This window comes from Aquarana catesbeiana, linkage group LG07 (genome assembly GCF_042186555.1).
Source record: "Aquarana catesbeiana isolate 2022-GZ linkage group LG07, ASM4218655v1, whole genome shotgun sequence".
Taxonomy (NCBI): domain Eukaryota; kingdom Metazoa; phylum Chordata; class Amphibia; order Anura; family Ranidae; genus Aquarana; species Aquarana catesbeiana.
Window position 1 is genome coordinate 7,957,216 of NC_133330.1, and position 12,841 is coordinate 7,970,056.

The window sequence follows — 12,841 nt, forward strand, 5'->3', positions numbered from 1 at the left end:
TGATATTCTAATCACTTGTTATATCTATTTATTATTTATTAGATTTATTTCTCATCATTGAACACTGATTATCAATACTGATTGAACTATCCAGCCCTTTGGTTGGGTCGTTTAAACAACAAAGCCATTTTTATCATTTTTTATTCTTTTGTCTAAAGTCTGCCACATGTAAGTATAATATTAATATTAATAATTTTTGAGATCCTTAACTATTTCATTCTACCCTTAATATAACTACAAACTTATATAAGACATTTATCTTACCTAGTGATTTTTTGCCCTTCCCCTTCTCATCACCATTCGATACTTTAGGTATACCCCTTCGGTAACACCTCTATTGACACTTAGATATTACCAACAATGTGAGCTAGTGTAAATACTTTTTCGCTATTTTGTTGCATACGTCCCCATAGTTGACGAATACTGTCTGGGTCCTACCTCTATATGACTAGCCTCTCGGGTTTTCATCTCAGCATTTCCAATTCGCAATGTCTATGTCTGCATCATAGGTGTGCGCAGCCTATTGCATTAGGGTGTGCAACCCAAAGCTCCAACACATATGCGTTTGACATATTTACTGGCCTCTTCCCCGCTCTTCATCCTGAAACAATGGGAGGAAGGGGGAGCAAGGGAGCACATAGGAGACCCAAGCAACAGAAGGAAGAGGATCAGGGAAATGAGGGGTGGTGGGGGTGGCATATATTAGTACCAATCCCCTATATTTTCCTCCTGTGGCAGCTGAATGTTGACAAAAGGGAGAGGAGAAGCCTACTTTCAGCTGCTGCAGGAGGAAAATACAGATCGGTTCCACTAAATTCCACCCTCTCCTGTCCAGTTTCTGAGGGTTGGCAAGGAAGGGATGTGGTTTACCTCTCACCTTCCCACCATTGACAGGTTGCCAACCCCAGGATTAGAATGTGCCCAAGCACACCTGGCACACCCCTTGCGCACGACTATGGTCTGCATATTGTTACTTATTTTTCAGATTCGTATTGTATTTGTTATGTTTATTTGATGTTTTGTATTTTATCTAGTAAATCTGTTCCACGCTCCTGAAGAAGCGCCATGCACATAACATGTCGAGCCCTAGACATCAATACCATCTTTATATACTGACGATATAGCTCTTTCTTGGAGTGCAATAATCCTATGATGGAATGATTGGTATCTCATTCTGGAATTGTCTATGTTACTTCTTTGAGCTATGCACAGGTTATACTACTGTAACTGTATTTTTTATTGACTGATTTCTTACAGATATTGTATCTGTTTTTTAAACAATAATATGTTTTTCATGTCTAATAAATTTTAGTTTTTAACTTTAGACCAATTGTCATCTTGCCTATGAAGTCCAAGACCACAATTTCCTTTTTTTATGCATCTAATTCTGGGACGTGGCACATAGTACTTTGTGTGTATCCACAGTACCACTCTGTGTTGATAAAAAAACTCTTCAGTAGAGCAGGGGTAGGCAACCTCAGCCCTCCAGCTGTGGTGAAACTATAAATCCCATCATGTGTTTGCCTCTAGGAGTCATGCCTGTGATTGTCGGGGTCTTGCAACGTCTCATGGAACTTGTAGTTTCACCACAGCTGGAGGGCCGAGGTTGCCTACCCCTGACATAGAGGAACAGTAAACTTGGGCTGAAGGACAAGAATATAGTGCTAAAATTGGCGATAGGATGTGGCCCTCAAATCCGAATTTCCGCAGTGTCTCGTCTAGGTAACCCCAATGGACTCTGTTGAATGCCTTCTCTGCATCTAAAGATGGAAGCAGAGAAAGCACTTCCAGAGATTCGGAATGATGGATAATGTTTATCATCCTTGGGGTGGCGTCAGAAGTTTGACGTCCTTTTTTGTAAATGCTGATTGATTGGGGTGGATCAGGTTTGGTAGTAGATCAAATAATCTGTTAGCTAGTACCTTAGCATACAATTTAGTGTCATGGTTAAAAAGTGAAATTGGGCGGAAGTTTTGGGGGGTATTAGGATCTTTACCTGGCTTTGGCAAGGTGATGACCAAGGCTTTTAACATCTCCTGGGGGAACAAGGCAGAGGAGTCAGCGGCATTGAGCGTGGGAGCTATGTGCTCAGTAAGTAGATCATTGGACTGTTTATAATATTCCCCTACCAAACTGTCGGGCCAGAGGGGCTTTATTTTTTGGTAATGAATCGATGGCTTTCCCTATTTCTATGGTTGTGAATGGAGCATTGAGGGTATCTAGTTGGGCAGCGGTTAGTTTGGGAAGCTGAACAGAGTCCAGAAATGCCTGAATAGAGGCGCCATCTGGTTGGGTTGTAGATTTATATAAGGTTATAAAGATAGTTGTAAAATACACTAAGTGCGTTTGCGATAGCTTGTGGGTCGGTTATTTTTTGTTTAGAGGTAGGATGATAGAGGAAAGGTATATGAGTTGTAGTTTGGTACCCTTTGGTTTGATGAGCCAGTAGTTTCCCTGGTTTATTGCCGCATGCATATAGTTGTATTTTAAAGCGCTTTTGGGTCTTATCAAAGTTTTCCAAAAGGAGTGAACGGAATTCAAGCCGTAGTTTAATAATTTTGGATTTGAGTTCTATAGAGGGGTGTTGTTTATTGAGGGAGTCTGTGGACTGAATTTGATCTAAGATTTAGTCAACGCGCTGCCTTTTTGCCTTTTGTCCCGGCCCCCATTTGTATGAATAGGCCTCGTACAAAAACTTTGTGTGCGACCCATACCGCATGAGGGTTTTTTACTGAGCCTGAGTTACGTGCAAAAAAATCTTTCACATTAGTGCGTCGGGAGTCTGAGTAGTCTTTAGACTGCAGGACTTGAGTATTCAGTCTCCAAAAGAAAGGCTTTTCTTCTATGGTGATTCATATTGGGCAATGGTCCGACCAGGAATGGGAATGAGACTTTTTTTAAGGTCCACTGGTCCAGTAAAAAAACTCAATGCAGGAGTATGAGTTGCAAGATGAAAAAAATGTGTAATCATGCTCTTCTGCATGCTGGCATCTCCATACATCATACAGGTTCAGGTTCGATATCAGTGGGTTTAAAGCTGGTTTGCCTAGCCTCGGAGAGATGTGGAGTCAATGTGGGGGTTACGTTGAAGTCACCGCACCACAAAACTGCACCTTGCTGAACAGCAAGAACTTTCTTGTGTAATTTGCGGATGAATCTCAGTTGGTGGACATTAGGAGCATAAACTGATATGATGTTGTATTGGGAGTTGTTGACGGTTCCTACCACTATAAGGTAACGTCCTTCTGGATCCTTAACAGGTGTGCAGTTGAAATGAGATGTCAGCTTGTAAAGAGCTTCTTAGGAACATTAACATGTTCTTCAGCGTGGTGTCCATCACTGGTTGTCCCACAGTGGGGAAGGCATCTATGGAGTCAGGCTGAGGGTTTTGCACCGGCAATGAAGGGGTTAATGGAGTAATGTGGCTCACCTCATGGCTGACTGCAGAGGCATCCAGGCGCACTTTTGCCTTTGCAGGGCTGCTGGAGACCAGGGTTCCCGGTGGAGACAGTGGGGGCTTTGTTCTGGCACTCAGGGAGGTGTCCTGGTTTACCTGGGAGAGAGCGGGCTGCATGGATTGCAGGGAGAAGGGAGCCGTGGGTGCATCTGTTATTGTTCCAGCCGCAGCGTTATCTTGGCTGCGCCCCGCGGCTGGCTGGAACATATATGCCTTCAGCTTTCGGGGAAGCTGATCGTCCTTCCTCTTGAGTGACATGGTCCCTCGTGTGTTGCGGAAGTGACAGATGGTCTCTGGAATGCGGTATGAGACAGCGGGAACCAGACAGACGCTTAGAATAGCGGCCTGGTGTGAGGTGCTCTTCTCTTACGCAACCATCTTGCTCACACACCGGTCACTCCCCCCCATTAACTAGTCATTTAAACCAGCCTAGGTGCCTAGACTATTCAGCACCTACAACAGTAAAAACAAATGACACATTATTACAAGTATAAACACAGCCCACAAGGGTGGTGTGCTAGTAGACAATAGCTGAATTAATTAACACAACTACCAATGGGTGAAGGACCCTTAGAAGGCACGCTAGACCTACTTGCAATAAACACAATATAGCAGGCAGCCCCAGACAGGTGTCTTGCTGAGGACATCAACATCCGCTATGAGTCCCACAGTGTGGAGCAGTGACTATTTTTAATGAGGCAGCTAGGCCTTAATTAGGGAGCCCGGGCCTAGAGTCCCTCCAAAAGGCTCCCAAGTCTGTGACAATCAGTAATATACAGTGGGGACGGAAAGTATTCAGACACCCTTAAATTTTTCACTCTTTGTTATATTGCAGCCATTTGCTAAAATTATTTAAGTTCATTTTTCCTCATTAATGTACACACAGCACCCCATATTGAACACACAGCACCCCATATTGCACACACAGCACCCCATATTGTACACACAACACCCCATATTGTACACACAGCCCCCCATATTGTACACACAGCACCCCATATTGACAGAAAAACACAGAATTGTTGACATTTTTGCAGATTTATTAAAAAAGAAAAACTGAAATATCACATGGTCCTAAGTATTCAGACCCTTTGCTGTGACACTCATATATATAACTCAGGTGCTGTCCATTTCTTCTGATCATCCTGGAGATGGTTCTACACCTTCATTTGAGTCCAGCTGTGTTTGATTATACTGATTGGACTTGATTAGGAAAGCCACACACCTGTCTATATAAGACCTTACAGCTCACAGTGCATGTCAGAGCAAATGAGAATCATGAGGTACTGCCTGAAGAGCTCAGAGACAGAATTGTGGCAAGGCACAGATCTGGCCAAGGTTACAAAAAATTTCTGCTGCACTTAAGGTTCCTAAGAGCACAGTGGCCTTCATAATCCTTAAATGGAAGACGTTTGGGGTGATCAGAACCCTTCCTAGAGCTGGCCGTCCGTCCACACTGAGCTATCGGGGGAGAAGAGCCTTGGTGAGAGAGGTAAAGAAGAAGCCAAAGATCACTGTGGCTGAGCTCCAGAGATGCAGTCGGGGGATGGGAGAAAGTTGTAGAAAGTCAACCATCACTGCAGCCCTCCACCAGTCGGGGCTTTATGGCAGAGTGGCCCGACGGAAGCCTCTCCTCAGTGCAAGACACGTGAAAGCCCGCATGGAGTTTGCTAAAAAAAACCCTGAAGGACTCCAAGATGGTGAGAAATAAGATTCTCTAGTCTGATGAGACCAAGATAGAACTTTTTGGGCTTAATTCTGAGCGGTATGCGTGGAGAAAACCAGGCACTGCTCATCACCTGTCCAATACAGTCCCAACAGTGAAGTATGGTGGTGGCAGCATCATGCTGTGGGGGTGTTTTTCAGCTGCAGGGACAGGATGACTGGTTGCAATCAAGGGAAAGATGAATGCGGCCAAGTACAGGGATATCCTGGATGAAAACCTTCTCCAGAGTGCTCAGGACCTCAGACTGGGCCGAAGGTTTACCTTCCAACAAGAAAATGACCCTAAGCACACAGCTAAAATATCGAAGGAGTGGCTTCACAACAACTCTGTGACTGTTCTTGAATGGCCCAGCCAGAGCCCTGACTTAAACCCAATTGAGCATCTCTGGAGAGACCTAAAAATGGCCGTCCACCAACGTTTACCATCCCCCCTGACAGAACTGGAGAGGATCTGCAAGGAGGAATGGCAGAGGATCCCCAAATCCAGGTGTGAAAAACTGGTTGCATCTTTCCCAAAAAGACTCATCAAAAGGGGCTTCTACTAAATACTGAGCAAAGGGTCTGAATACTTAGGACCATGTGATATTTCAGTTTTTCTTTTTTAATAAATCTGCAAAAATGTCAATCATTCTGTGTTTTTCTGTCAATATGGGGTGCTGTGTGTACATTAATGAGGAAAAAAATTAACTTGAATGATTTTAGCAAATGGCTGCAATATAATATAGAGTGAAAAATTGAAGGGGGTCTGAATACTTCCTGTCCCCACTGTAGGTCCCCTGCAGCCAGCAACAATGGACCCCATCAGCAATAATAGATCTCCCCAGCAACAATAGATCAACTTAAGCAGAAAAATAACCCCTAGCAACAGTAGATCCACCCCAGCAATAATAGACCCCCCACCAGCAACACTAGATCTCCCAGGAGCCAGCATTAATAGACTCCCCAGCAGCCAGTAACAACAGGCCCCTCCCTCAACAGTAGATCTGTCCCATCAACAATATATCCCCCAGAAACAATAGATCCCACACCAAGAGCAATAGACCTCCCCATCAACAATAGATCCCCACCAGCCAGAATCAATAGACCTTTCAGCACACCCCAGCACCCCTTGGCATTATATACACTACTTCCCCTCATGTTTCCACTGAAAAAAAAAACCTAAGAACTACACATAAAATAATTAAAAACTGTTACATTGTAAGCACACTTCACATAATTGTATGTAGGTGTCACCAGGTATAGTTTTCTGTTGACCTCCTTGCCACCGCTGCATAGAGGAATAGGCTGCCTGTGTATGTGTGAAACCTTCCTTTCTGCACCCCTGCTCTCTGGCGGTCGTGGCTTGGACCAATCGGTGGCAGAGGGTGGACACATCTGCCACAATGCAGAAAAACAGACAGGGACCACTGCACTGTGTGAGACATTAAAAAAGACTACAGATCCCAGTGAACGAGGGTATTCAAGGGAAGGAGGATTTTTACTGTTCTTCCCAGGAAAGTTCAGGGCTTTTGGTGCCAGGGCTAGGGGAGAGAGGATCTCTGTATGCCTGCTGCTGAACACTGGGGAGTCCGGCCAGAGGGAACTGAATCCTCTGACTGGGGTTTGAGAACACTGCATTGCTGCAGCACAGCATTGGCTGCACTAGCAAAACCCGCTCAACTGCTACAAGGTGGTTAGAGTGTCCTTCTGCCACCCACTCACACAGCCGTTTGCTGGAGGTTCTGTGAAGAGTCGGAGGGGGTCCCTCCACCAAGGATGCCTACAGTTGTTTTCTGTGATTGGTGAGAGGACTATCAACCCATTGCTTATACTGCTAGCAGAGATTGAGTTACTGAGACGAGCACACCAACTACACCCCTCATGTTCTGAATCCACACTAGAATTCCGCAGCACCTCTACCAGACTTATACTGTACCCATACCAACTCTATATCACGGTTCTACTGAACTGTCACTGTTTCAGACCAGCATCTGCTCTATACCTGTTCAAGAACTACACTAACCCTACAACCTACACGAACTGCCTGCACATTAGGCAGGATTGTCGTTAAGTGCACCAACACTTCATAAGGGGCCCCAACAATAACCAGCAGAAGAAATATTTTAAGGATTGTCCCTATTATATAACCTGTGAACAAATTCCACTTCCAACACCTCTTGCCTATTCCTTACACCATAAACTTTAACAATGCTTACCAGATGGTTTTAGGCCTAGCATAGCCGCCATTGGTGCACTTTGGTAGTATATCTCCAGGGGTTTATAGTTCAATTCTTTTACTGCTCACTGCTACATTTCAGGTGACATTGGTACTGTTTGTGCTGATCTGGACGTCAGGTGTCATCTTATGCCTTGTCCTCATTGCTAATTATAGTGCATAATAAGTGTATTATTACCATTATTACTCATTTACCCCGCATATCTGCCTGCCTGTTACTAACGTTATTTGATGACAATATATTAAGTTTGTTTTTACTAATTGTTTTGGTACTTGCATTCTTTGAATTATTATTGTTGGGTACTTTGTGTTACTATGAGTGATTTTCCTGTGATACTCTGTAATTGTGTACTTAGCTTGGTGTGTCAGAGGGGCTGAGGTATTTGACAAGGTCCAGGCCAGGAACAGAGGACCCATCTTATTCAGTGCCACCTTCAGGGGTAGCACTACATGTGGGGGCTCGTCTGGGATACCTCTTTTCTGCAAGCAAAACAACAAGACAGAGATATTCATCATGGATGCTGCGGCTGCAACCCAGTGGTGCAAGGAGGAAACTAACATTATTTGATGACAATATATTAAGTTTGTTTTTACTAATTGTTTTGGTGCTTGCATTCTTTGAATTACCATTCTTGTTGGGTACTTAGTGTTACCATGAGTGATTTCCCTGTGATATTCTGTATTTGTGTACTCAGCCTGGTGTGTCAGGGGGGCTGAGGTCTTTGACAAGGTCCAGGCCAGGAACAGAGGACCCATCTTAATCAGCGCCTCCTTCAGGGGTAGCACTACATGTGGGGGCTCGTCTGGGATACCTCTGTTTTGCAAGCAAGACAACAAGACAGAGATAATCATCATGGATGCTGCGGCTGCAACCCAATGGTGCAAGGAGGAAAATGGCTGCCAAAAGTTAAGAGTGGTGACAGAGATCCCGGTGTTACCTGGTCAGAAGAGAAAGTCCATCAAGCTGTAATGGCTTTAGTCCTTGGGCAGAGAGTGTCTGTGTTTAATCTAAAAACAGATAAAAATGCCTCCTGATGATGTACAGGTACATCATCCAGCCTGGAAAAAAGGAGATGCAGCTCACAAACACTCTTGCTCTGGAATGACACCGCCCTAGTAAGAACTGGTTCCAGGTGCTGGCTTTGCTGGTTTGCAGTGAGGTAGAAAGAAATCCTGGATAGCCACACTCTGGGATAAGGACATCTTTATTTCAATAAAATCCAAACATACAGTCAATTGCAGAGACGTACAGGGTGGTAGACTGCTAACGCGTTTCACATCATTTGGATGCTTATTCGTAGCTAGAGAGGGATAGTAGTAGTGTGGTATAAATAGAAAAGTGAAAAAATAAAAGAGGGGGGTGATTAAAACATCATCCAGCCTGGCCATGCTGCCCACCTGCGGTAAATATAGTTGCATTAACCTGTATCTACACATCTGACTAATCGTTTGATTTTATAGATAATCACGTTCATTGAGATTTGTTATTTATATATCTGTAGAACACCCCCAAAGGAACTACTAAATGGATAAGCCCTCTGAGACTAGTTGATTTCTCAGGTTTTTTGTTTTACCACCTTGGCCACTCTGACACAACTTTGTTCAATAAGACAGGCAACATCAACTGAGATGGACACCAGATATATTAAGATCAGTTTAAACAGAGGCAACATAGCACAACCAATAATCAAAAAATGTGATGGCCCCTAACGCTATGCAGAGATCTTCTATACTATATTTGCTTGTGAAAGGCTATGAGAAACCGGGCCAAAGTTTTATCAAACACTCTGATCAGCTTAAAATTTAACGGGATAACAAGGAGTATAATAGAAGCAGCTGAACAAAGGATAGTACAAACCCTTGGAAACCGTTAGACTCCTAGGTTCAATTCTACCTAAAGGACTTTGCTCTACACTCATAAAACAACCACCAATAAGTAGAATAAAACTTGTATAGTAAAGTATGTGTAAATCGGTATGAGGCAGGGTGGGGTAGTCACCTTTACAGCCACTATAGGAGTAGAGAATTCCTGACTTTATTCTCATGTCTCTGGCTGTCCTCTTTGTAACTCTTTAATAGTGATCATTATCACTAATTGTCTGTAACCCCTTCACATTCTTCCTGCTAATCCAGTATTGGCTGCCTTCTATGTCAATCATTCACTGGTCTGCAGTAGATTCCTATAACTGAGCTGTAGCTCCTCCTACTTCCTCCCCTGTGTCTCTGGTTATATTGTATCATGGTCTACATAATGGTGACCACACGTAGCAATAACCCCACCTAGATTTGGTTGAACTGTGAAATGATAGAGAGTGTTGGTTTTATGTTGATAATTTATTTATTTTTTCTCTTTTTTATTGTTAATTAATTCATTTATTTATTTTTTTTTTTGGAACAAACAGACACTGCTGAGAAAAACAGTCACTGCAAGAACAATACCAATAATGTTTTAGCCAGGCAGCGCCATGCTGTAAAGGATTCCAGTATAAGGATTTAAAAAAAATGCTAATAATTAAATTCCAAAATATTTAGAAGCAATGTACAAAAATACAATAAGCATTTAGAGATAATATATAGTACATATATACCATATAAGCAATACAGAGATAATATATAGTACTAGTGTATATATATATATATATATATATATATTTATATATATATATAAACAGTATCTCACAAAAGTGAGTACACCCCTCACATTTTTGTAAACCTTTTCTTCTATCTTTTCATGTGACAACAATGAAGAAATGACACTTGTCTACCATGTAAAGTAGTGAGTGTACAGCTTGTATAACAGTGTAAATTTGCTGTCCCCTCAAAATAACTCAACACACAGCCATTAATGTCTAAACTGCTAGCAACAAAAGTCATTTACAAAAATGTGAGGGGTGTACTTACTTTTGTGAGATACTGTATATACCGTATAAGCAATACAGAGATAATATATAGTATATTTACCATATAAGCAATATAGAGATGATATATAGTACATACAGTATATACACCATATAAGCAATACAGAGATAATATATAGTACATATATACTGTATAAGCAATATAGAGATAACATATAGTATATATACCATATAAGCAATATAGAGATGATATATAGTACATATACACCGTATAAGCAATACAGAGATAATATATAGTACATACAGTATACACCGTATAAGCAATACAGAGATAATATATAGTACATACAGTATACACCGTATAAGCAATACAGAGATAATATATAGTACATACAGTATACACCGTATAGGCAATATAGAGATAATATATAGTATATATACTATATAAGCAATACAGAGATTAAATAGTACATATAAGTACCATATAAGCAATACAGATAGAATATAGTATAAAAAAAAGAGCAAAGTAAAAAAAAAAAGCTCACAATCAATTAAATTTAACGATTGATGATAATATGTATAATATAGAATCTTTTTTTTTTTTTTGCAATTATTTCATCTTTTGGGCAAAAAAAACATAATTAACGTAGCAATCCAATCACTAAATTCTCAAATAAGTTTTAACACTATATTAAGCAGAAAGGCCGCACGCCGATGACATCACCTCCTTCAATCACACTTTATCCGAGCAAACACCATACCAGGACACACCCAGGAACCAAAAGACAACTGGAATGATGGTTGCCCAGTGGAATTAGCCACTTTCTAATAGACCCCAGATGCCTCAGTAAAGAGAACCTGTCACTGCCCATGTTATCACAGTGGATGGTGTTCATCCCTTGTGATAGCAATAAAGTTGATAAAAAAAAATAAAATAAATGAAAGAGACAATGTAAAAATTAAACATTTTAAATGAAATAAATAATAATAATAAAAAAAATACTAAAGCCCGACTTCCGCCCTGCTTGCATGCAAAGACGGATGTATATGTAAGTTCTGCACACAAATGTAAACAGCGTTCGCACCTCCTATGTAAGGTATGACTGCGAATGTCATAGTGAGAGCAATCGTTTTAGCACCAGAGCTCCTCTGTAACTCTAAACTGATAACCTGTAAATGCTTTTAAAGCGTCACCTATGGAGATTTTTAGGCACCTTAGTTTGGCGCTGTTCTACGGGCAGATGAAATTTTAAAGCGTGACATGTTTGGTATCTATTTACTCGGCCCAACATCTTCTTTTATATTTTACTAAAAAAATAAAAAATAAATTGGCTATTATATTGTGTTTGTGTGCACTAAAATTCATTAAAGTGTATTTTTTTCCCCCAACAAATTTGTGTTTTAAAAAAGCCGCTATGCAAATACCGTGTGACATAAAAAAATTGCAAAACCCACCATTTTATTCTCTAGGGCCTCTGCTAAAAGAAATATATACGGTAATGTTTGGGGGTTCTAAATATCTTTCTAGGGAAAAAAAATCTGATTGTCACATGTATGAGAGGAATGTCAGAATTGGCCTGGGTGGGAAGTAGGTAACATTGGATTGAAGGAGGTGATGTCATCGGGTTGTGGCCTTTCTTTGTCTTGCTGGGTATTACAAGGAGAGAAGGACGGGATCCCCGGGCCGACACCCGGAGTATTCACAGTTATTGGGATCTTTGAGATTTGGAGAGATACAGGTTTTTTTTTTTTTGTTTTTTTTAATGACTTTGACACTATCATTTTATTTCTAAATGTTTTTATGTAAATAATGCATATCCTGAAGGTCCTATTCAGGTGCTCTCCACTGTCCCTGATTTAGATGGAATGTCCCTGATTTGGAACAAAGTCCATCTGTCCCTCTATCCTCCTCATTTGTCCCTCATTTTGGTCTGATCTACACTATACTGTCAAAAGTATTGGGACGCCTGCCTTTACACACACATGAACTTTAATGGAATCCCAGTCTTAGTCCGTAGGGTTCAATATTGAGTTGGCTCCGCCCTTTGCAGCTATAACAGCTTCAACTCTTCTGGGAAGGCCGTCCACAAGGTTTAGGAGTGTCTATGGGAATGTTTGACCATTCTTACAGAAGCGCATTTGTGAGGTCAGGCACTGATGTTGGACGAGAAGGCCTGGCTCGCAGTCTCCACTCTAATTCATCCCAAAAGTGTTCTATGGGGTTGAGGTCAGGACTCTGTGCAGGCCAGTCAAGTTCCTCTACCCCAAACTCGCTCATCCATGTCTTTATGGAACTTGCTTTGTGCACTGGTCCAAATCGTTTGGTGGAGGGGGGATTATGGTGTGGGTGGAGGGGGGATTATGGTGTGGGGGGAGGAGGGATTATGGTGTGGGGGTTGTTTTTCAGGGGTTGGGCTTGGCCCCTTAGTTCCAGTGAAGGGAACTCTTAAGGTGTCAGCATACCAAGACATTTTGGACAATTTCATGCTCCCAACTTTGTGGGAACAGTTTGGGGATGACCCCTTCCTGTTCCAACATGACCGCGCGCCAGTGCACAAAGCAAGGTCCATAAAGACAAGTTGGTGT